We start from the raw sequence: 23,382 nt of genomic DNA, 5'->3' as shown, positions 1-23,382 counted from the left end.
AATTTTCCTGTAAATCAAATCTATTCTAAAATAAAAATGTTTTAATAAAAATGAATTAAAAGTATAAAAAAAACTCTGCTCCATTAGAAATTTTCAAATTCAGGATGAAAATGAACATTAAAACTAAAATGCAAAAGATAATAAAAAAAAAATATTCAGGGACTATGGTTGTAGCTCAGTGGTAGACCACTGACCTGGCATGAGTGAAGCACTGTGTTTGATTCTCAGTATGAAATAAAAATAAATTAATTAATTAAAGATATTTTGTCCATATACAATTTTTTAAAAATTACAATTTTGTGCCAACAAATTTAACAACTGAGGTTAAATGAACAAATTCCCTGAAAATGACCGCATGTAACTGATACAAGATAAAACAGAAAATATGAATAGTCCTGTTAAAGAGCTCATCTCATTACTAACCATCATCTCAAACTCTAGGTCCAGACAGTGTCACTGAAGCAGTTTATGGCACATTTAAGGGAAAAAAAATCAATCCTACATTAACTCAATCATAAAATAAGGAGGGCAAAGGCATTTCTCAACTGTCTTATGAGACTAACATAATACCAACAGCAAAACTCAAAAAGGTTTGACAAAAAAAAGTACAAATGAACATTCCTCCAAAACATACATACAAATATCACTTTTTGAAAAATTAAATCTATCTCATCCCTCTGTAAAAAGAATAATGCATCATTGGTCAAGAGGGTTTCTCCAAGGTATGCAAAGTTAGCTTAACATTTGAAAATCCAATCAATACAATTTACCATGTTCAAGCTAAAAAAGAAAATCCATAAGATCAACTCAATAAGTGAATATTAACAATAATTATAAATAAAATGGATTGTTCTCTTGTAACATATTTGAAAAAAATTGATTCTGAAATCCTTGAAATTTTCAGTAGACGAATATTTTAAGTCAGTTTTTCACTGCTGTGACAAAAAGACCTGATAAGAACAATTTTAGAAGGAAAAGTTTATTTGGGGGCTCACAGATTCAGAAATCTCAGTCCACAGAACACCAGCACCATTAGTTAGGGCTTGAGGTGGGCAGAGCATCATGGTAAAAGAGTGTGGCAGAGGAAAGCAACTCTGGACATGCCACGAAGAAGCAGAGAGAGAGAGCTCTGCTCAACAAGCACAAAATATATACCCCAAAGGCATGTTCCCAAAGAGCTACCTCCTCCAGCCACACCCTACCTGCCCACAGTTACCACTCAAATAATCCCTATCTGGGGGTTAGTGCACTGATTGGGTTAAGGCTCTCATAACCCATTCATTTCACCTTTAAGCCTTCTTGCATTGTTTCACACATGAGCTTTTGGGGACCACCTCACATCTAAAACATAATAACTAATAAGCATACAAAGATTTGAAAAGGAATTAATGAAACACCCATGTTTTAGGGACACCTCTTCCCAAATCTTCAAGTCCCATATAATCCTTTTGTTACAGTTTCAGAACACAAAAAGATTAAAAATGTCACAGTTCACTTAATGAAATAATAACAATCTTGATGTGAAACTAAATCAGGGTGTAATAAAAAGAAAATTATAAACAGTTTCATTTGCAAGAATAAAAAAATCATTAACAAAATGAATCCAGAAATATATTAGAATGATTTTTTAAAATAACCAATTGGGATGTATTCAAGAATGCATATGTGACTTAATGCTAGAAAACTCTTTGCATAAAACAAAAAGAGATGACTGTCCTCCCTCACTGCAATTATTTGACATTGTTCTGCAGGTTATAGTTTATACAAATAAAGGAGTAAAGTTGTTTAAAACTTAAAGGTGAGCCAGGTGCAGTGGCACACACCTGTAATCCCAGTGGCTCAGGAAGCTGAGGCAGGGGGAATCACTTGTTCAAAGCCTGCCTCAGCAAAAGCGAGACGCTAAGCAACTCAGTGAGATCCTGTCTCTAAATAAAACACAAAATAAGGCTGGATATGTGGCTTGGTGGTCGAGTGCCCCTGAGTTCAATCCCCTGTACCCCCCAAAATTTTTTTAAATCTTGAAGGTGATATGATCATACATTAGAAAAACCTAAAACTTCAACTAAAACTTCTCCCCCTGAAAAATAAGTGCAAATAAGTAGGCTGAATATAAAAATAATACATAAAAGGGATATTTTCATACTTATAAATAAAAACTACTTAGCATGAATAATGGAACACAGTACTATAAGATCAATGTCATTAAAAATATCTCCAAGAATAAATATTATTTTAAAATTTACAAGATCTAAATAAGGAAAAGTTTTAAATGCTCTCTTGGAATTAAAAAGATGAAAAAATGAAAGCATAGAATATGCTTAAATATTTATTCTTGATCTATAAATGCAGAGCATTCCTGTTATTTATGCTTAATCTATAAACAGGGCAATCATAAGTCCAAGATTCATATGGAACAATAAACAAGCAAGAACAGCGAGGAAATCTGGAGATCATAATGTTAAGTGAACAAAGCCAAATGCAGAAAGAAAGCTCATAGTGCTTGATCTCATTCGTATGTTGAATTGAAAACAGCTGAATTCTGGAAGTACAGAGTACAACAGTGGTGACCAGAGATTGGGGAAGGTAGAGTCATGGGGACAGACATACCTAGACAAAAGGACTTAGTTTGGGTGTACTATTTCACAGGAGGGTCATTATCGTTCACTTCACATACATCAAGATACGTAGAAGGGAGGAATTGAATATCCTCATCACAGAGTAATGAAAATCGTTTGAGATGATGTGTAACCCAAACATCCTGAGTTGATCATTACACAGTGTATGCATGTACTGAAAATAGAATGCTGTACCCTATAAAATATGTACAATTATCTGCCAATTAAAAAATAAATTTTTCAAATAGATCAAAAAATAAAAAGAGAAGCTAGAAAAAATATCTGAGGAAAACAAACAGCATTAAAGGGACTGATTCAAAGAGGAATTAAAACATAGGAAATCACAATAATTGAATGATATGGTAGCATTACACAAAGAGGTGATCAATGGACTGTATTAGAAAGAACAAAAGTAGGCCTAAATGCATACAGAATTTTAAAATATGTTAAAGGGCATCTCAGATCAGTAAGGAAAAGATAGAATATACAATGAGGCATGTTAGGAGAACCAGGGAGTAATATGAAAAGTCATATCTGTCTTATACCTAAATTCCAAAAAGACAAAGAAGGATTTTCTGAAACAAAAGTATTAGAAGACAGCATTTACAATTATTTCAAATTGGAAAAGATATGTCTAATTATGATACTTTCCCAAGAAGAAAAACTAGATAAAAAACAGATTAAGCAAAGATATTTGCAAATTATATTATAAATAATACCTAAATGCTTCTCAACTGTGTGAAATATAAGCACATAGCATGAAAGTACCTCTTCAGCAATGCTTTGGTCAACACAATGTGCTAGTTATTTTTGCTTTACTGATAGGTGACAAATAATATTTCAATGTAATTTAAATTCATGCTATATATTTTTCATTCAGAATCTTCATTCACTTTGAGGAAAAAATAAACTGTTTTCCATATTTTCTGTTGAAAACATATGTAATGCTTTGATGGAAATAGCCCCAAAATTGTAGTTGGTCTGTGTTGGATCCAAAACCTAGCTCTGCCACTCCAATATGTATCTTTGCATAAATTACATAATGCTATTGACCTTGAATGTCTCCATCTATTTAAAAAAAAAAAAGTGCAAGTACTCTCCTTTACATGGTTCTCATTAGGGGGAAAATGAGATGGGATTTGTGAAGTTTGGGCACAGGATAGGAGCTCGGTGAGTAGTACCTTTCTTGCCTCTTTTCTTCCTCTGCCCACATACCTGGAGTGTGAGCAGTTTCATTTGTTCAAAAAGCAAGGTGATCTAGATGGAAAACACTTAACCACCATAGACTCATGGATATTTCTAAGGAAACAGCAATAGAACCCACTCATTTTACAAGTGATAAAATGAAGCCACGGAGGGGTGATTCCAGAGGAGCAACCCATACATACATGAACAAACAATGACAGTTTCCCTTCATCCTGCAGAAATAGCCAAAACCACAAGTCACTGAAAAACTTCAAATTCCAAAACTCAGCAGAGCCTTTGGCAGGTTTTCCCAAATGCCATTGAATCTTGTTTATACAGTCTCCTCCACAAGCTCTCCAAAGTGGCATGCCAAGAGTTAAAAACAAGACACAAAATTTGTTTGTTTGTTTTCTTGCTAGATTGTGCTGTGTCCTTTTGCAAACTGCATAAACATGTTTGGAAGAGATACTGCTAAGGAAGCCACTTGGATACAGCACAAGGGCTCCACCTTCAGCTTCAGACTGAAGAGGAACTTCCCCCAAGAGCTACTGCCTGAGTCCTAAGAAAGCAGATCTGAAATATAATTTCTTCTCAGAAAATTTAAGCCATACAATCTTTCACTGTTAAACACTTCAGTCCAGAATATTTATCTACTGTCCACCAGTTACATTAAAAGTTTCACAATGTGCTTTATTGATTTTAAATAGACTAGATTTAAAAGTGTTATGCTTTCTTTAAACTTCAGGATGTATGTCAATGTCTTTCTTTATAGTCATAGCAGAATCTGACAGACTCTTCCATTCTAATTCTCCTACAGTTTTGATCCATTGTAATAAAGAAAAAGGTTTAACTCTTGCCCATCAGGCATATTCATAAATTTACCAGTGGTTTTTTTTTAACATTCTAATAAATGACAGTTCCGGAGGAGAAATTTGACTTTGACAAAAGAAAATAAAAGCCATTTCTATGAAGAGCTATTACTTCGAACTTGAAGATTAGTATCTACCAATGGGCAGTGACAAAAAAATATAGTTTAGCCAGTTACAGCTAAAAAATAAAAACAAGAAGGAATATAGTTACATAGTTTATAAAAACAAATCACTTAAAAATGTTTCCATAACTTCAGTGTATGAAACTTCTAAATCTAAGTCTAATTCTAAAGCAGTTTATATAATTACACATCAGAATGAAAGATCATCTTTCTCTGTCAAATGTTTTATGGAAATTGATTTAAAAAGGGTGACGAAATACCCAGTTCTGTGCAAGTTATGATATGTAAGAGGTAAATTAGTCACTTTTCTACGTTAATATTTGTAGACAGGGACTATAAACAAATACACACACACACACACACACACACACACACACACACTGGATCTTTCAAGAATAAGACCATAAGTGTAAACTCATTGTTAACATGCTACCTGTTATTTCTTCTTTTGGTTCTATCAAATTCTCAGATTTCTGTCTTGGTGAAAAGTATCATAGATATCCAAGGTCATAACTGTGTCTAGGTAAAGGAACTCATGTGTTAAACCCCACAAGTTTCCATGTGTCTTCTAATGAAGTTCTGAATTTTTACCTTTTTTCCTCCACCACCCTACCAGAGTAAGAATTGAAACCAAGTCCAAACTTCTGGGTATTTTGCAATACCCAAAGTTCTCAAAGTCCTTGCCCATCTACAATTTTCTTTCATAATATTGAATAGTTGAAATTCAAAGAGCAATTGCTATGTGCTTAGCTATGTGATAATATTCCTAAAATGATAACCCTAGTTTTATCATTGGGAAATCAAAGTGTAAAGAAATTAAATAAGCCCAAGTTCATGTCAGTGACTTTTAGTTCCTGTGTTCTATACACGTATCACCCCACAGCAATCATCTCAACAGTCCTGTATATAGATTTGATTCAAACCAATAAATATTTGCAAGCAATTTCTGTTTGAAAGACATTATGGTTTATTAACATGAAGTATAAAAATGTTAAGAGAGGGCTGGGGTTGTGGCTCAGTGGTAGACCGCTCACATAGCATGTGCGACGCCCTGGGTTCGATCCTCAGCACCACATATAAATAAAGATATTGTGTGCAACTACAACTAAAAAATAAATATTAAAAAATAAATAAAATATCTTAAAAAAAAAAAAAAAGAAACGTGAAGGGACTTGTGTAAGTTCTCAAAGCAACTTCACAAAAGCTCGTACTAGAACTCATGCACTGCATAGGACCTGGAGGGCAAGCAGGACTTCATATTAGAAGTAGAGAACAGGCTCTGGAAAGAGATACATATACATTTAGATCTCAGCTCTACGTAGCCAGCTGTGAAAAGTAGGCCACGTTCCTCAACATTCCTGTACCTCAGTTTTCTCTTAAACAAGTTGGGAATAATAATAACTTGCCTGTTACATGTACTAGAACTATCATATTAAGGAATCTGTGCAAAGCATAAACACAAAGTGTATTATTTTCACTCCAGGAAAACTAGGGTCTCTTGCAGCTTTTCTTCCTAGTGAATGTTGTAGGTTATCTCAATTTCAGCAACCTTGGTTTTTCCACTTGGTCCAACAACTATCCTCAAAAATTGAGCATTGACCATGTTTGTCACCAAATATCTAATAAAAGTATTGTTTCAGGTGCAAAATACACACACAGGTTCCCCTCTCCCCCTCCCCACCCCACCTCTCTCTCTCTTTCTCTCTCTCTCTCTCTCTCTCTCACACACACACACACACACACACACACATACTCACACATGGTATTTCAGGGAAATTTGAAACATTAGTAAGATTAAAGTGCTTCACTCAATGGAAACAAGAGAATAAATCCAGACTCTACAGAAAGACAATGCAATATTTCTAATGATAGAACAATATCTCATAATGACATATTATACCCTCGGGCTAATTATTTCAGTTGAAAAACTTGGAAGTCATAATATTAATATCTTTTATAGCTCTCTCCCCTCTGATTTCATGTCCAATTTGGAAGACAGCCACATCTATATAGGCACTTTTTCCAAGTGAGAAGAAAGCCCAGGAGTTATCTGCAAGATTTTCAATACTGTGATAATATAAACCAAAGGCTATTCACCTCCTAAAATACCTCACTAGGACCATTCTTTAGGAGAAAAGTTCTGGACTACATAAGCAATTCAATTTTGCCTTATGTCATAACTCATCTAATTGCAGATCTGAAAAAGACCCTGATATTATCTAGCTACTACAGAAACTTTTGGAGACTAGTTTCTCCCCTCTTTTCTGAGAATTAACTTCAAAAACTGGACCAGACAGACCTCTCAGCCATGTTTACAACTCATGACCCTTCTCTTTCTGGTCATAGGTATGGATTCCTGAACCAGTAAAAAGTCAGGATAGTCTTCAACTTCAAACATGCTAGTCATCCTTAGCAGTTAAACTAGAAGTTTAGAAAGGACTTCTGATCCTGTGTGAACACGGCAAGGAAATAGAGTATGGGGAAAGAGAAAGAAAAAAAAAAGGAAAATTTAAGAAGACAAAGCACATGGAATGAGACAGAGACCAAAAGGAAGAAAGAAAGAAAAATAGCTTCCTTGAACCCTGATCATTTTCCAATCCTGGGTACTAACGGCTCAGGAGAGCAAATTCTGCATTCTGTCCTTAGAGTACATCCCATACCCTTGCTTCTCTCTCTCTCTCTCTCTCTCTCTCTCTCTCTCTCTCTCTCTCTCTGTGTGTGTGTGTGTGTACATGTAATAACTTCACTTACTATTAAGTTAAAGCTTTTTTTTGGCAACCGAATATTCTCTCACTAAAATATTAGAATAATGTCCTCTTCCAACACCATTTTACAGAATGCAGAATGAGACCCAGAAGAAGAAATCTCCTGTCCATTGTCACTTACATAACTGGCAAATCTAAATTCAGTTCTTTTCCTTTGCAACACAAACTCTTCCTACAACACTAATTCCCCCTTTATTCTCTAAAATCCTCGAATGGAAACTTAAGAAACCCAACTACTCTATTTCACAGAATCTAAGATCCGTCACTCGTAGAAAATACCAAATATTCCAAATTAAACTATGACATATTGTTAAGATGCAAATCATAAGAGACATTCATAGCTTAGATATATTATAATATCAAATAAAAATTCTTACCTGAAAATCAGAATCAGGAGGGAAATAGTAATGTAGGGATTAACTAAATTGGAGACAGGACAAATTAAAACATGCTAATTGTAGTACACATTTGAGAAAAACTGGCTATAAGAATTCAAATAGGAAAATGAATATTGTACTTTTTTTTTCTTTTTTAAACCACACTGCATGTGTTGCCAATGGTGGATACTCTTAGCCAGATCCTGGGTTCTTTGAATATGAATAGAAAAGACATTTTCAAATCTTCTCTTGATTTTCAAATCCTCTACTTGATGGTTATCAAAATCCAAACACCAGGCTGGACACAAAGATAGGTGAAATTGTGATGGGAAGGGAGGATGAAGGAAGAGAAAAACTATAAGCTCAATTTTGAACCCTCAGGCATTATTCTTTAATCAACAATATATATATTGAGGGTCTATTCCATGTCAGGTGCCATTTCAATACTGGGCCTACAGTAAGGAATGAGGGGAGCAACTTCCTCACAGAACTGACATTTTAGTAGAGAAAACAAATGATAAATAACAAAATTAAATTGAAATGTCTTAGAAAAATGTCAAGAAGCATAAGTGCTCAAGAAAATTAAATCACAGTAAGGAGTGATTCCCACAAGAGACATATAGTTTAGAATTGAGTCAAATGCATGCAATAATGTTTCAAGCTCATTGGGGCAGTAGGTGACTAAGGGTCAGTTACAAATTGTTTGGATACTTAGTATACATGAATTCAGGGACACCCTCCCAGAGGCTCTCTTAAGCCTTGAACTTGGATCCATCAATACTGTTTTTTTTTTTTTTTTTTTTTTTATGGCTCTGCAAAAATCTTGATTTGAAGACCTGAACCTTAATAAGAAAGAGTACATCTGCTAAGACCATCAAGCCAGCAGATGGGAATCAACCCCTCCCTTGATTTCTACACAGAACTCAGGATCTTTATTATTGTAGCCTTTGTTACTCTGTAACAAATCCTCAAATATATCATAAGGCAAACTCTTTTTGGGTAGGGAGGAGTTACCAGAGGTTGAACCTAGAGGCACTTAACCACTAAGCATGTGATTAAGCATCCCCAGTTCTTTTTAATTTTTATTTTTGAGACAGGGTCTCTCGCTAAGTTGCTTAGAGTCTTCCTAAGTTGCTGAGGCCGACATGGAACTTGGAATCCTGTCTCCAGCCTCCTGAGTCCCTAGGATTACAAGCGTGCGCCACCATCCCAGCATAATAAGGCAAACTTTTAGTATAAATCTACATTCCATTGTCTCAGAATCAGTGTCCTTCTGGCATTACTCAGGTCACAGTATGCTTTCCTTCCCAGTAAATACCAATTCTTAGTAAAAAACGGGTGATTTAGAAGGCTTTCTTCATCACTGTTCAGAGAAGGCCTATACAATTTCCAGGACAGCCAACTACAGCCAAGTCCTATGCTACCATCATGCCACTGCTGCCCCAGGTTTGGCAAAGACTATTGAATTCTTACTTGTAGGGAAAACAAACCTTAAACTGCTCAAAGAACTGGAAATCTTTATCTAGGAACATTTTTTAAATGTTTTATCAATTTAAAAGTATTTATATTAGTACTTATTAATTTCCAAAAACCTCAAGAGACAAAAAAAGTAGCATTCCTACTTCCATAACACCCTAATTTCCAAAGAAAATTATTCTTAGAAGTTTCCTGTACATCCCTGTATAATAATTTTAAGTTTTGTTTATTAAATATATAAACACAAATGAGCATTTCTATAGGTAATATTCTGTAAGCTACTTGTTAATCAAACATAAATCATAGATATCTTTTTTTTTTTTTTTTTTTTTTTTGGTACCAGGGAATGAACCCAGTGGCTTAACTGCTGAGCCACATCCCTAGCCTTTTTTATGTTTTATTTAGAGACAGGGTCTCACTAAATTGCTCAGGCTGTCTTTGAACTAGCAATCCTCCTGCCTCAGTTTCTCAAACTTCTGGGATTATAAGCATGCACCACTATGACCAGCTCATACGTATCTCTTCTTGTAAGTAAATTTGTCATGTTCATTTTAGTGGCTACATAAAAATTTATTGTGTACAAGTACTATAATATAATAATTTATCACCATATTAGTGAGTTTAATTTTTTCCAATTTTCACAAATATACTAATGCTCTATGTATCACATGTACATACATTATATATAAGCAAATGCATAATATATTTGTGTGCTTCTACAGAATAAATTCCTGAAATTTGACCTTCTAAATCAAAGGAAACACCATTTTAAATTTATCAAGATGTCATATTGAGTACAGAAATGACTACAGACTTGTTCACCACTGTCATAACTGGAAACAGCCCATTGCCCTATACCTGCACCCAAACTGGTTATTATTAGTCATTTTCATATTTGATTATCTTACCATTGAAAATGATTATATCAATTCCATGTTTGCCAAAACAATGGTATTTCCCACAATAATTGTTCCTTTGAAAGTAAAAAAAAAAAAATCCTTACAAATAGCACATTTAATGGTAGAAGATTTAGAAAGTAAATGAACACTTAAGGAACAATTAAATATCAGGGGACTTGAGGTGCCACCCAAAATAAAGAACCTGACACGGGGTATCTCTATCACTACCAACAACTAAAAACTTTGAACAGATTTGCAAAATGCTCTCCTTAAAGATTCTGAAAAATAAAAACTAGCAGATGGATTGAGGACCAAAGTCAGAATTTAAATACTGGCCTACAAATTAGGAGGCTCCAGTCACGAAGAACTTCACAAAAGCAGAAAAAGCTAAAAATCTGAGAAAAATATGTCTTTCTGGATAGAGATGCCAGGAAAATAAACTCATGGGAACCAGGAATTGTGGAAGAAGACCCCAAGAGAACTGGATAAGGGGATTTCTGCAATCCTGTGTATGAAAGGAGGAGTCCTGGGCTTCCCACCAAGCTGGGAATATACAGAACAGAGCCAAGGAAGACAGTGAAGGAGTCAAGAAGCAAACTGCCCAAGTCCAAGACTCACTCGTAAAAGGCAGATTCAGAAGCACAGAAAGGGTTTGAAAATTGACATTGGAACCAACAGTCTCAGAAAGACAATCAGAACTTGTGGTCTGACACACATAGGTTGTAGGCTGATCATCTGCTTAAACAAACAAATAGATTAATTTCTCAAGAAGATTTAATACGACCAAGAGTCTATAAAAAAATTAAAATATCCAATTCAAAAATATTTGGCATGCAAGAAAAATAAAATCATCTAACCAATACTCAAGGATTACAGATAATGAACAGATATCAAGCCTAAAATGACCCAAATAATGTTGAAATTATCATAACCTGAAAAACAGAGAAAAAATTAACAGAGCCCCCAATTTGCAGGATGATATTAAAAGATATATTATTAGAGTGAGGAGAAAATAATTGGCATAGAAAAATAAGTTCACTGGATTAGACAAGGGGAAATGAAGGGAAAGGTGGGGGTATGGGAATAGGAAAGACAGTAGAATGAGTCGGACATAACTTTCTTATGTTCTTATATGAATACATGACCAGTGAAACTCCATATCATGTACAACCACAAGAATGGGATATAATTAGAATAAGTATACTCCATGTATGTATAATATGTCAAAAAGCACTCTACTGTCATGTATATGTAAAAAGAACAATAATTAATTAATTAATCTACAAAAAAAAAGAGAATCCTATCATTCAAATATAATTAATTTTAATAGTTGATAGAATAGACAGCTGCATGCTTTTCCATTATACACACACACATACACACACACACACACACACACATTACATAGGTTACTAGAATATCCATTGCTGATAAACTGGTTCTTCTTTTAAGAATATGCAATTATTCTTATATCAATAAGTATGCATCACCATAATAATTTTTAATAAGTGGTCATTTGAGACAACTCTTTCATTGCTGTAACCAAATAACCTGACAAGAACATTGTAGAGAGGAAAAGTTTATTTTGTAGAGAAGGAAAAGTTTCAGTTCATAGACAGCTGACTTCGTAACTCTCAGCTCAAGGTGAGACAGAACATCATGGTAGAAGGGCATGGTGGAAGGAAGCAACTCAGAATACGGCACCAGGAAGCAGAGAGATCTCCACTTACCAGAGACAAAAAAACAAAAGTACTCAAGTGCAGGCCTCCATATTAGTAGATTAATTAAGGCTCTCATAACCCAATCATTTCACCTCTGAAAATTCTTGCATTGTCTCACACATGAGCTTTTGGAGGACACCTCATATCTACACCATACAGTGGTTAAGAGTTTTTGTATAATGTAGCTATAATTTTTTTTCAGTAATCTAACCTCCACTTGTTTAGTCTACCACTTTTTAGTTATTGTAAAAATTCTGTATTTATAGTTATTGATAAAACATTTTGCATCATTATTATTCTCTTTATTTTATATTCCCGAAAATAAAATAAAACTGCTGTGAACAGAGTATTTATTCAACCAATACAATTTTCACCCCAATGAATATTTATGAGCATTTAATATAAACCAGGTACTGACAATATGTGGAAGTACTACTTTTCTCTAAACTTTTGCCAATTCTAAATATAACCAATAATCCATCAAACTTAGATAACAAAGCTCAAAAATATTCATATCTTTGGTTTCAATGGGACAAGAAAAATTGGTCTCCCTGGGACAATTGAGGTCAAGGTCAAGTCACAAAAAAAAATTTGTCAAGAATAAGTTGAGCAAAATAATTAAATATTTGAGATACAGCAAACATGTTGAGTCACTTTCTTACTTTTTATTTTACTTTTTTACTGAAATAATAAGAAGCATCTTTTGGCTACTACAAAATTGACTCACATCAGAGCTTCCAGTGTACTGTCCCCATGTTCATTGAGAGCTTCAATGAGTAGATCAGTGTTACAATAATCTAATGAGATTCCTTTGCTAAACAACCAAATTTTAAAATGTTAAGGTTGTTTTCTAAATGTTCTACAGGACATTGAAAATATGTTACTGTTATCCGAAAGCTGATTCCCTGAAATTCATGTATCCAATTTCCCATCATCCTTTTAAGAACTAATTCCTCTTTCAAGAAGATGAAAACAATACTATCAATGTGAGATACCATTATCTCATGATTGGGATACTAATTCTCAATTATTTGAGGGTCACTCTCCAATTTTTCTCTAACTTTATCAAGAGTATAGCATAATTATATATATTATTATATAATATATTATATTATTTGAAGTCTCTCTCTTCTAGTGTACATTGAACCTCATCAGGGCAAGAAATAAATGTTATTCCTTTTATATTCCCATCAGTTAGCTGAGAAAAATGCAAGATACAGGTACACTGGTATCAGGGTTTTATTTATTTTTTTAACATATTCTATTTTCCTGCCTCACTGCAAATGCGGTAGATATTCCATTTAAAAATAAAGCAACTTAAAATAAAGTATGATTGTCAGATAAAATAAAAGATACTGGTTGAAGTTGAAATTCAGAAAACAATTGTTTTAGTACAAGTATGTCCCAAATACTGCATGTTTATCTGAAATTCAAATTTTACTGGGAATTCTTATATTTATTTGCTAAATGTGGCAACCCAAAAATTGTTGTACTTGAAATAACTGTAGATTTCCTAGAATACCACTCAAAACAGAACAAAAGTTTCTCCAGGGTCTAGGAAATTACATACTCCCCAAACTCCACCAAATGGGATGAGGGACTTTTAAGCTAACAGCTCACCGGTAAGATTGGCTTTGGGGCTAGATAACTCACCTCTGTCTCTAACTTTTTACACATTTCCCCAAACTTTAATTTCCAGAGTTCTTTTTATTAACAAAGTTTCTTTAAAACACACACACACACACACACACACACCCTGAATGCTTTACTTTTACTGTTGGATCTCCATCAGTAAACTTTGAACCATAAATCATGGTCAGCCTCCCTCCCTCATTCCAGAACACCACCCTAGTGGGCCCTCTCAGGGGAGATCCTGAGGAAGAAAGACTTCACATAGAGATCAGGAGAGCAGCATCAAGGCCCAGCAGGCAGACTCCACATCAAAATCTATGTTGTGACAGAGACTTATTCCCCAGCAGATCATTCTTGCTCAGTTATGTTCCCCAGACCCTCAACTACTGCCAAGGTTAATGCAGGTCCTGACTCTGCCTGTTGGTTGTTATTAATTAAGCCAATCAATGATCTTGTATCATACAGTGTCTGTTTTTAATATAACCTATTTGACGAGGCTGTATTAATTTAGGAAAAATGTGCACTGGCATTCTGGCATGCACTTTTCCTAATTATCTTACAGCCCTCATTCAGCAGTGAAATTAGACTGTGGTTATCACAGTTAATGGAAGCCCATAGCTCTTAGCTAAGTGATCTCCACGAGTCACCTGGTCTTTTCTTGCTCTCAGATGCATAAACATGATGGTGCTCTCTATGCAGCCCCTGGTGAATGCATAATTGGAGCGTGGGTGTGAATGTTTTAGCAAAATTTCCTGCTTTACAGGGAAAAGATGGCACTCTATCCTGGTATGTTTCTCTAAGTGGAAGGATAACGAGATTGCAATAACAGGACTGTGGAAAGAAAAGGTACACAATAACAGAGGCTAGGCCAGGAGAAGCAGCTTCTGAGTATATGTGAGTACATTGACCTTGCAGGTATGTGCTGAAGGTCAGAAGGTAGATGCTCCATTAAAAGCAGATAAGGGCAGAGAAATCCTCCATCTTGTTGCTCTTGGGCTCCACAAAGTTTACCAAACACTGTCTCTCTTTCCTTTTAAAACTTGGTTAAATTCCTAGTCAACTAATTTTATCTGTAAACCACTAATATCCCCTCTGTACTCTGATTCAGTATATTTATTCATTCAGTCTCTCAATAAGTTCCTAATAGATATCAGACAATGAGGATAAACCTGTGAAAAACCAGTCATGTCCTTCACAAAATTTCAGTGCAGTCAATGAGACAGGCAACTATACAAATTCGTCAATAAATACAAATCGTGAACACAAATCAATAAGTACAAGTCATGCTACAAATAATATATAGATGGGCTGGGGTAGTGGCTCAGTGGTGGAGCATTCGCCTAGCATGCATGAAGCACTGGGTTCAATCCTCAGCACCACATAAATGTAAAATGGAGATGTTGTATCCACCTAAAACTTAAGAATAAATATTTTAAAAAATAAAATATAGAAAATGACCAGGAGGACTCAGCTTTTATGGAGTATTTAAGGAGTTGACAACTGTGCTGAGACTTAACTGACCAGGAGGAACCAGCCTTTCTAAGAACTAAGACACAGAGATCCAACAAATCAAAGTTCCTGAGGCAGGAATCAGCTTATTGTTCCCTAAAGCAAATGTCAGCTAGAATATCTGGAGTTAAAGAAAGAAAAGAGGCTGAGAATGTGACCCTCCTGCCACATTTGCATTATAAATGGTTGTCCTATATCCTTCCCCCGGACCACGGAATAATTAGCAGTTAAGGTTAGCAATGATACAATATTTATTTTTGTGTTACTCACAAATGTCTATTATGATGCCATGTGTAAATTAGGTGACCAAGAAACATTGGCTGAATTTGCTTTTACTTATTTAAATGTATTATAAATTCCAATTGTGTCTATAAAAAGAGAAAGCTGCATAATCTCTGAAAAACTTGCTAATTCTAATAGTTGATATTTATTGAACTGCTTTTATGTACCAGCCAGTTCTAAACTATGCATGCATATTCATTTCTCACAAAAATCCTGGATGGATCTTGTATTTCCAATTTAAAGATGAGAAATTGAGGAACAGATATGTCAATCAACTAAAATTGAGACATAGTAAGTAACTGAACCAGGGTATGGATCCAGGCAGTCAGACTGCAAAATACATTCCCTAAACCAGATGTAAATGCTCCTAGAAGTTTAAATACATCTTGGAAAATTAACTAAGCCATTGAGATACATCTGCAAATGTTTTATGTTCTAGGATTTAAGTCAGATATTTGATGTGTTATAGAAGGAATTTATTTACCCTTAGCATGTATTAGGGTATGTGAAATATACCTCTAACAAATTTTCATCTCTTGCTTCCTTGGTTATAAGAAAGGAGGTATCTAGTCACTCTTCGAATGGTTTCAGTGTTGCTATAGAAACTGCTTTCCTTAAGTTTTCGAGGTGACTCTCAGCTTGTAAAACACTCAGCTAGAAATAGTAGAATCCTTCTCAGTTCTACCAACAATACCGGCACCAAGGGGTGGCTCTGGGGAAACTCATTTTTTTTTCTCAGTATTCTCCAACCCTTTCTTTTCCTCTTCCTCAAAATCAATTCAAATACAGAATCTAAATAAAAACCAGTGTTGCTTGCTATGCAAACACAGTTTTGAGTCAAATTGCTAACATCCCTCCTCTGTGACCTGCCTCCTCCAGGACAGTCTTAAATGAAGTTCTGGCACATCCACAGCCTGGCGATGATGTGAGGGAGAACTGAATCTTAGAAGACTCCTGTCCCTTGGTTATTACATGTCCTTAGGACTTTTCTCTCAAATAAAAGATAAGGCAAATAGCAAGTACATGGTGTTCAGAAAAGCAGGAAAGTAAAGCTTCTTGGAAAGAAATGAGAAGATACTGTCATTTGGATTTGGCAATCATGTTTTCAAAACTCAAGCTTCAGTCATTTGTATCCATAGTATCTAGTATCCGGAAAACATTTAATGCTCAAAACTTTGCATAAATGCGTGAGGTTTCCAGTCCTTTGAGAGGCAAATATGTGAGGGACAGACCTTAGGAAAAATGTAGAAGGATCATAAGGCTATTTCTCCAATGACTCCCAGCCACAGAGATTGCTAACTCCTTCTATGTATATTACCAAACCTATACAATCAACAACCAAAAATTTTATTGCATAAAAATCGTTCTATTTTGTGATCAAGCATATAAACTATGCACTGATATATTCATTTATTTTTATTTAGGTTTAGGTACTACCTCTTCAAGCTGATTTTATTTTGTTTTTTTATTTTTTTAATTTTTATTGTTGGTTGTTCAAAACATTACATAGTTCTTGATATATCATATTTCACACTTTGATTCAAGTGGGTTATGAACTCCCATTTTTACCCCGTATACAGATTGCAGAATCACATCAGTTACACACCCATTGATTTACATATTGCCATACTAGTGTCTGTTGTATTCTGCTGCCTTTCCTATCCTCTACTATCCCACCTCCCTACCCCTCCCCTCCCCTCTTCTCTCTCTACCCCCTCTACTGTCATTCATTTCTCCCCCTTGTATTATTTTCCCCTTTCCCCTCCCTTCCTCTTGTATGTAATTTTGTATAACCCTGAAGGGTCTCCTTCCATTTCCATGCAATTTCCCTTCTCTCTCCCTTTCCCTCCCACCTCTCATCCCTGTTTAATGTTAATCTTCTTCTCATGCTCTTCGTCCCTACTCTGTTCTTAGTTACTCTCCTTATATCAAAGAAGACATTTGGCATTTGTTTTTTAGGGATTGGCTAGCTTCACTTAGCATAATCTGTTCTAATGCCATCCATTTCCTTGCAAATTCTATGATTTTGTCATTTTTTAATGCAGAGTAATACTCCATTGTGGATAAATGCCACATTTTTTTATCCATTCTTCTATTGAAGGGCATCTAGGTTGGTTCCAAAGTCTTGCTATTGTGAATTGTGCTGCTATGAACATCGATGTAGCAGTGTCCCTGTAGCATGCTCTTTTTAGGTCCTTAGGGAATACACCTAGAAGGGGAATAGCTGGGTCAAATGGTGGTTCCATTCCCAGCTTTCCAAGAAATCTCCATACTGCTTTCCAAATTGGCTGCACCAATTTGCAGTCCCACCAGCAATGTACAAGTGTACCCTTTTCCCCACATCCTCGCCAGCGCTTATTGTTGTTTGACTTCATAATGGCTGCCAATCTTACTGGAGTGAGATGGTATCTTAGGGTGGTTTTGATTTGCATTTCTCTGACTGCTAGAGATGGTGAGCATTTTTTCATGTACTTGTTGATTGATTGTATGTCCTCCTCTGAGAAGTGTCTGCTCAGGTCCTTGGCCCATTTGTTGATTGGGTTATTTGTTATCTTATTGTCTAATTTTTTGAGTTCTTTGTATACTCTGGATATTTGGGCTCTATCTGATGTGTGAGGAGTAAAGAATTGTTCTCAGGATGTAGGCTACCTGTTTACCTCTCTTATTGTTTCTTTTGCTGAGAAAAAAACTTTTTAGTTTCAGTAAGTCCCATTTGTTGATTCTAGTTATTAACTCTTGTGCTATGGGTGTCCTATTGAGGAATTTGGAGCCCGACCCCACAGTATGTAGATCGTACCCAACTTTTTCTTCTATCAGACACCGTGTCTCTGATTTGATATCAAGCTCCTTGATCCATTTTGAGTTAACTTTTGTGCATGGCGAGAGAAAGGGATTCAGTTTCATTTTGTTGCATATGGATTTCCAGTTTTCCCAGCACCATTTGTTGAAGATGCTATTCTTCCTCCATTGCATGCTTTTAGCCCCTTTATCAAACATAAGATAGTTGTAGTTTTGTGGAATGGTTTCTGTGTCCTCTATTCTGTACCATTGGTCCACCCGCCTGTTTTGGTACCAGTACCATGCTGTTTTTGTTACTATTGCTCTGTAGTATAGTATGAAGTCTGGTATCGCTATACCGCCTGATTCACACTTCCTGCTTAGAATTGGTTTTGCTATTCTGGCTGGGTCTTTTATTTTTCCATATGAATTTCATGATTGCTTTCTCTATTTCTACAAGAAATGCCGTTGGGATTTTGATTGGCATTGCATTAAACCTATAGAGAACTTTTGGTAATATCGCCATTTTGATGATGTTAGTTCTGCCTATCCATGAACAGGGTATATTTTTCCATCTTCTAAGATCTTCTTCTATTTCTCTCTTTAGGGTTCTGTAGTTTTCATTGTATAAGTCTTTCACCTCTTTTATTAGGTTGATTCCCAAGTTTTTGTTTTTTTTTTTTTTTTTGAGGATATTGTGAATGGAGTGGATGTCCTCATTTCCATTTCAGAGGATTTGTCGCTGATATACAGGAATGCCTTTGATTTATGTGTGTTGATTTTATATCCTGCCACTTTGCTGAATTCATTTATTAGCTCTAATAGTTTCTTTGTAGACCCTTTTGGGTCTGCTAGGTATAGAATCATGCCACCTGCAAATAGTGATAATTTAAGTTCTTCTTTTCCTATTTTTATGCCTTTAATTTCCTTCATCTGTCTAATTGCTCTGGCCAGTGTTTCTAGAACTATGTTGAACAGAAGTGGTGAGAGAGGGCATCACTGTCTTGTTCCAGATTTTAGAGGGAATGCCTTCAATTTTTCTCCAATCAGAATGATGCTAGCCTGAGGCTTAGCATAGATTGCTTTTACAATATTGAGGTATGTTCCTGTTATCCCTAGTTTTTCTAGAGTTTTGAACATAAAGGGATGCTGTACTTTGTCGAATGCTTTTTCCGCATCTATCAAGATGATCATATGGTTCTTATTTTTAAGTCTATTGATGTGGTGAATAACATTTATTGATTTCCGTATATTGAACCAGCCTTGCATCCCAGGGATGAATCCTACTTGATCATGGTGCACAATTTTTTTGATATGTTTTTGTATCCGATTCGCCAGAATTTTATTGAGGATTTTTGCATCTAGGTTCATTAGAGATATTGGTCTGTAGTTTTCTTTCTTTGAAGTGTCTTTGTCTGGTTTAGTAATCAGGGTGATGTTGGCCTCGTAGAATGAATTTGGAAGTTCTCCCTCTTTTTCTATTTCCTGAAGTAGCTTGAAAAGTATTGGTATTAGTTCCTCTTTAAAGGTTTTGCAAAACTCTGCTGTATACCCATCCGGTCCTGGGCTTTTCTTAGTTGGTAGTCTTTTTATGGTTTCTTCTATTTCCTCAATTGATATTCGTCTGTTTAGGTTGTTTATATCCTCCTGACTCAATCTGGGCAGATCATATGACTTAAGAAATTTATCGATGCCTTCACTATCTTCTAATTTATTGGAGTATAAGGATTCAAAATAATTTCTGATTATCTTCTGTATTTCTGAAGTGTCTGTTGTGATATTGCCTTTTTCATCCCGTATGTTAGTAATTTGAGTTCTCTCTCTTCTTCTCTTCGTTAGCATGGCTACGGGTCTGTCAATTTTATTTATTTTTTCAATGAACCAACTTTTAGTTTTGTCAATTTTTTCAATTGTTTCTTTTGTTTCAATTTCATTAATTTCAGCTCTGATTTTAATTATTTCTTGCCTTCTACTTCTTTTGCTATTGTTTTGCTCTTCTTTTTCTAGGATTTTGAGATGAAGTATGAGATCATTTATTTGTTGGTTTTTTCTTTTTTTAAGGAATGAACTCCAAGCAATGAATTTTCCTCTTAGAACTGCTTTCAGTGTGTCCCACAGATTCCGATATGTTGTGTCTGTGTTTTCATTTATCTCTAAGAATTTTTTTAATTTCCTCCTTGATGTCTTCTATAACCCATTGATCATTCAGTAACCTATTGTTCATTCTCCAAGTGATGCATGATTTTTCCTTCCTTCTTTTATCGTTGATTTTCAGTTTCATTCCATTATGATCAGATAAGATGCATGGTATTATCTCTACTCCTTTATATTGTCTAAGAGTTGCCCTGTGACATAATATATGATCTATTTTTGAGAAGGATCCATGTGCTGCTGAGAAAAAAGTGTAACTGCTTGATGTTGGGTGGTATATTCTATATATGTCAATTAAGTCTAGGTTATTAATTGTGTTATTGAGGTCTATAGTTTCCTTATTCAACTTTTGTTTGGAAGATCTGTCCAGTGGCGAGAGAGGTGTGTTGAAGTCTCCCATGATTATTGTATGGTGGTCTATTAGACTCTTGAACTTGAGAAGAGTTTGTTTGATGAACATAGCTGCACCATTGTTTGGGGCATATATATTTATGATTGTTATGTCTTGTTGGTGTATGGTTCCCTTGAGCAGTATGTAGTGTCCCTGTTTATCCCTTTTGATTAACTTTGGCTTGAAATCTATTTTATTTGATATGAGCATGGACACTCCTGCTTGTTTCCGAAGTCCACATGAGTGATATGATTTTTCCCAACCTTTCACCTTCAGCCTGTATATGTCTTTTCCTATCAAATGCGTCTCCTGTAGGCAGCATATTGTTGGGTCTTGTTTTGTGATCCATTCTACTAGCCTGTGTCTCTTAATTTGTGAGTTTAAGCCATTAACATTTAGGGTTATTATTGAGATATGGGTTGTTCTTCCAGCCATATTTGTTTATTTATGTTACTAAACATGGTTTGTTTTCCTCTTTGATTATTTTCCCCCCTTTACTGTCCTACCTCCCACTGTTGGTTTTCATTGTTATTTTCCATTTCCTCTTCCTGTAATGTTTTGGCGAGGATGTTTTGAAGAGATGGTTTTCTAGCTGCAAATTCTTTTAACTTTTGTTTATCCTGGAAGGTTTTAATTTCATCTTCCATCCTGAAGATTAATTTTGCTGGATACACAATTCTTGGTTGGAACCCATTTTCTTTCAGTGTTTGAAATATGTTATTCCAGGATCTTCTAGCTTTCAGAGTCTGTGTTGAAAGATCAGCTGTTATCCTGATTGGTTTACCCCTAAATGTGATCTGCTTCCTTTCTCTTGTAGCTTTTAAAATTCTCTCCTTATTCTGTATGTTGGGCATCTTCATTATAATGTGTCTAGGTGTGGATCTCTTATGATTTTGCACATTCGGCGTCCTGTAGGCTTCTAGGATTTGGGATTCTGTCTCATTCTTCAAGTCTGAGAAGTTTTCTCGTATTATTTCATTGAATAGATTGCTCATTCCTTTGGTTTGGACCTCTATACCTTCCTGTATCCCAATGACTCTTAAGTTTGGTCTCTTTATGTTATCCCATATTTCTTGGATGTTCTGCTCATGGTTTCTTAACAGTCTTGCTGAGCTGTCTATGTTCTTTTCCAGTTGAAATAGTTTGTCTTCATTGTCTGATGTTCTATCTTCTAAGTGTTCTACTCTGCTGGTAGTATTCTCCATTGAGTTTTTAAGTTGGTTTATTGCTTCCTGCATTTCTAGGATTTCTGTTTGTTTGTTTTTTATAACCTCTATCTCCCTGTATAGTTGATCCTTTGCTTCCTGGATTTGTTTGTGTAATTCATTGTCGAAATGATCTTTCATTGTCTGATTTTGCTGTCTAATGTCTTCCTTGAGACTCCAGAACATCTGAAGCATGTATATCCTGAATTCTTTATCTGACATTCCATCTGCTGCAGCTGTTACCTCTTCTAAAGTTGAGTTGACCTGCGTTGCTTGTGGTCCTTTCTTTCCTTGTCTTTTCATACTGCTTGCGTTTCTTTCTGCTTGGTGAAACTGTTGTGTTTTTGAAAAATTTTTCCCCCTATATATTTATATTTCTCTTGTATAGTTGAAAAGTCTCCCTTGCAGGGTTGGGCGGCGGTCTGCCTGCCTTGCAGGTGCAGGCGGCGGCTCTGTTCTGCCCCTCCTCCAATTGGTGTGACGTGTCTACCACGCCTGCGGACCCCTGGGCCTGTTCTGCCGGTCGGTCGCAGGTCTGCCTACCTTGCGGGAACGGGCGGCGGCTCTGCTCTGCCCCTACTCCAATTGGGGTGACGTGTGTACCATGCCGGCAGGCCGCTGGGCCTGATCCGCCGGTCTGTCGCAGGTCTGCCTACCTTGCAGGCGCGGGCGGCGGCTCTGCCCTGCCCCTCCTACCACGCACGCGGACCCCTCGCCTGTTCTGCTGGTCGGTCACAGGCCTGACTACATTGCGGGCGCGGGTGGCGGCTCTGCTCTGCCCCTACTCCAATTGGGGTTACATGACTATCACACTGGTGGGCCGCTGGGCCTGATCCGCCGGTCTGTCGCAGGTCTGCCTACCTTGCGGGCGCAGATGGCGGCTCTGCTCTGCCCCTACTCCAATTGGGGTCACGCCGACGGGCCGCTGGGCCTGTTCCGGGCACGGGCAGCGGCTCTGCTCTGCCCCTCTGGCTTCATGACAAAGTGAGAGAGACTCGGGTGTTTGTGACTCACTTTCTTTACCAGGAGACCAACTGTTTCTGTCGCCGCCGGTATCGATGAAGTTCTCTCCTCCGCCACTTTCTGATGACATCAGATCTCTGCCATGTATGCGAATGACAGCATTTCGTTCCCTTTGCCGGGTGACCAAAGCAACAGGTAAGTCCTGACCGGCCCTCACAAGCCCCGTCTCAGTCCTGTTGCCACTGCCTATGAAGGCTCGGTTGGTCAGCAGGACCCGGACCGAGAAGCAGTTTCCGTGGATTCTTTAGCCCTGGGCCAGAGCAGTTCTGGGAGCCGGAATTCAGCCGCTCCGTGCTCGGTGTATGTTCTGATAGGAGCAGGCTCCAAGAAGCAGTTTCCGCGGGTTAATTAGCACTGAGCCTGAGTAATTTGTCTGCAAGCC

The sequence above is a fragment of the Marmota flaviventris genome, chromosome 5 (genome assembly GCF_047511675.1).
Source record: "Marmota flaviventris isolate mMarFla1 chromosome 5, mMarFla1.hap1, whole genome shotgun sequence".
Lineage (NCBI taxonomy): Eukaryota > Metazoa > Chordata > Mammalia > Rodentia > Sciuridae > Marmota > Marmota flaviventris.
Note: the sequence above shows the minus strand (reverse complement) of the source record.